Here is a 3,654-nt window from a genome sequence, read left to right as displayed (position 1 = left end):
GAAAATAGTTCTTTGTATTATTAATTATTGCATTTGTTTTAAATAGAGTTATAAGTAATTCTAGGAGTTAAATAGTGTAATTAGGTCTGTGCTTTGTTTTAGCATTTTATAAAATCAAAAAAAATAATAATAAATAAATACAAAAAATACAAAAAAAGGAGAAAAAGAGAAAAATTCAAAATGGTCTTGAGTAAAGACCAAATTTGGGCCAAAATCAGGTAGCCCAAACAATTCCCACGTCCAGACCCAAACACCCTGCCCGGTCCAATTGCCTCACGTTCAAAACGACGTCGTTTTGACGTCGTTTAATCACGACCGTCTATTTCCCCAAATCCAATGGCCACGGTTAACTCTCAAAATGGAATAAAACTGTCCGAGTTATACACAAAAAATCAAAACATAATTCCTCTTCCTCGTACCAACCCGTCCCCTGTAATGCCGGTGCCGGCCACCCTCCTCTGCCCTAGCCCCACCGTCCCTCCGCCGTCCGCCGCCGGCAGCGGCGAAGCTCCGATGACCACCAAAATTACACCCTGGAACCACTGTCTCCTCCTCTTTCCAAATCCCCAAATATCATCCCTCAATTCCTAGCCAAACCTCTCGAATATTGGATCGAATTTTCCGGCCATGACACAACCTTGTCCAAACCATCCCAATCTCACACCACAGAACCGGCTTAACTTCCCCTACCCAACCCCCATAGTCACTTGTCTCGAACATGGCCGGAATTGCTCAAATATCCGATCGAAAATCCGGTCAGAACCCTAAATTCTCCAAACCCCACCAAATTAATACCACGTGACCTCTTCACTTCCCTCATGAGGAATTTGTCATCATTAGCATTCAGATCTCACCAGAAATAGTCGAATTTTGAATCTGAAGAGCTATGCGACTTTGGGAGTTGTACAGATGAGTCCTCTTCCTTTTGTGTTTGATTTTTTGCGCTGTTAAGATTAGGTTAGTTTACAATTAGTATGTTAGGTTTTAGATTAGGTCTGTAGTTACTGTTTCTGAAATTGGATAACTGTTAGTTATATAGCTTAGTTCTCTTCACCTGTCAAACGTTTTGTTTCGTTTTGATCCTCCATCTGGTTTAATTCTGTTTTGTAATCTCCATTTATTTTGATTAGGGAATGCATGTTTAGGACTTAGTTTAATTTTGTTGGAGTCACTCGACATGTTCAGTCGAATTAGTATAGTTTGACATAGGGACTAGCATTTCTGCCTTTGTTTAGTGTAGTTAACAGTCGTTGCTGATTTGATAATCCAATAATTTGACTATTAGCCTATTTTCTTTTGATCAGTTTCAATCAATCTTGTGTGTATTGTTTGTTTTAGTTTAATATGTTTAATCAGTGATTGTTATACTTCAGTGTAATGCCCGGTTCAATTAGTTGTTAATTAGATGAATTTGGCCATAGCAAATGGATTCAATTAGGATAGAAAGAGGACTAAAGTCTTTGGGTTTTGGTAGTAATTTCAGGGGATTTCAAGGGGTAGTATAGGCATGGAAAAGGGTAGTTTCACTAAGATTGGTAATTGTTGAAGTAAAATAAGGGTAGAATAGGAATTGTAATGGGCATAGAACCTTCTAGGATGGACTATAGTGTAGGTTCTAATAAACTTAAGGGAGTTACTTGTGTAACAAGTCAGAAAATAAAGGGGTAAACACTGAAATTAGAATAGGGACTAAGGGGGTAAAGAAAAATCTGAAATTGGATCTTAAGTTCACCTATAAATAGGCATTCATTTGCCTTGAGTAGGAAGTTTTTGGGCAGTCCTCTAAACCCCTTCCAAAAGGCATAAAACAGAGTTTCTAAAAATCATAAAAATTCCTTCAAAACAATACTGATCTCAGCATTGAGATCAGAAATAAGCTGGTTGTCGAGTATACTGTTCTTAATGTGAAAGTAGCTGCTAAAGAGCTGTTAAGGTCTATTTGTTGTAAACTGAATCTGAGTAATCGATTTGGTTTTGGACTGCATTGGTGCTTGAAATTGTTAGTGTTTTGGTTCATTGCTGGAATTTCAAACATGTTCCTAAACTTGCTGTGTTGATTGAGTTATTATTGGATTTCAACTTCTTCCTGGGCTGCAGTTGCAACTGTTACTGCTACTGATCTTTTCCTTTTCTTATTTGCAATTACCAGGTACACATTTGAATCTGCCCTGCTGTAACATTAAGCTTGAAATGGAATACAAATGTTCATCTGTTTGATCTTGAAGTGTGCTGTTTGGACTATGATGTATTGATAGTTAAATAGGTGTTTGGTTTAATCAGCATAGTGTCAAATCAATTTTGTAGTATGTGTGTAAATACTGGACTGTTAACTGGACTGTATAAGTGGACTATTCGTATGGACTGTGCAGTGAGATTTGATTCTAAGTATAGCAATTCGCAAGTTGGAACCTAATGTCTATTTTCTGCAATGAGATTTATGATTGGACTGTTTCGATTTTTGTTTCATGTCAATAGGATTGCCTTAGCAGTTATTTGTATGAACTTTTGGACTTGAACCTCTTAAGTTTGATATCTCCATATTATTAGTAATCACCTTAGTCTATGTTATCCCGTATATATATTTCTGAAATTAGTTGCAGCCAGTAGTAGATACAATGGAACAACTTGAAAGAGGTTCGTTAGCATTTCTCCGTGTGAACTCGCTTAAGTTCCCGTACTAATAGTTGCTAACAGACATTAGCTTAAATAGTCACCACCAAACATTAAAGCTCCTGGTGCATTTACTGATGCATAATGAAGTAAGTATAAAACCAGCAAAATAATTGCCTGATTTACTGATGCATTGGCATAATTCTCTAGTATACATATAAAGTGCATTCTAACGTGGTCCAGAGCTGTTCGATAAGCTGAACTGGACGGGCCATCTAGGCTTGTTCTCATTGGACGAAGCCTCTGTCCAGTCAGCCTTTCCCGTTATCGAGCAACACTAAAGTGGCATTGGGCCAAAACTAAAGCCCAATTTTATCCAAAATTTACTGACCCAATATAGAAAGGTTATAGCCACTTTAGGATTCCCTTTAAAATAAATGATAAACGAGACGAGCCTCGCCGAATAAAACACACAAATTGCGGGGTCCTCATCAATTGCTTATATCAAAATATTTAGACTTCGGGATGTGTCATTTAGCGAATTTCATGGCTCCCCGCACAGTTAATAAACGCGTAGCTACTTTAGGCGCGCATTTTAAATAAAATCACCTTCCTAAAACACGGGTGCACATTTATGTGACCCAAATCCAAATCTCAACGAAGTCGAAATGTGTTAACAGTCACGGGTGCACTGGTGCGACGTGGTTTGAGGCGCATTTCCACGACGTTGCAATTCGTTTAAAAATCGAATAAATAAAAAATGAAAGCGGTTTATTAATAAAAGCACATTTCGAAATCAGATAAAATCAAATACAATAGTTGAGCGACCGTGCTAGAACCACGGAACCCGGGAATGCCTAACACCTTCTCCCGGGTTAACAGAATTCCTTACTCGGATTTCTGGTTCGCTGACTATTAACAGAGTCATAATTTCCTCGGTTCGGGGTTCAACCGGTGACTTGGGACACCATTAAACTCCCAATTGACGACTCTGGAATCTTAATAATAAGTCCCGTTCCGATTGTCACTTCAAGTTGGAAATAA

The sequence above is a fragment of the Nicotiana attenuata genome, chromosome 6 (genome assembly GCF_001879085.1).
Source record: "Nicotiana attenuata strain UT chromosome 6, NIATTr2, whole genome shotgun sequence".
Classification (NCBI taxonomy): Eukaryota; Viridiplantae; Streptophyta; class Magnoliopsida; order Solanales; family Solanaceae; genus Nicotiana; species Nicotiana attenuata.
The sequence above is the reverse complement of the archived record's forward strand: the minus strand, read 5'-3'. Positions refer to the sequence as shown.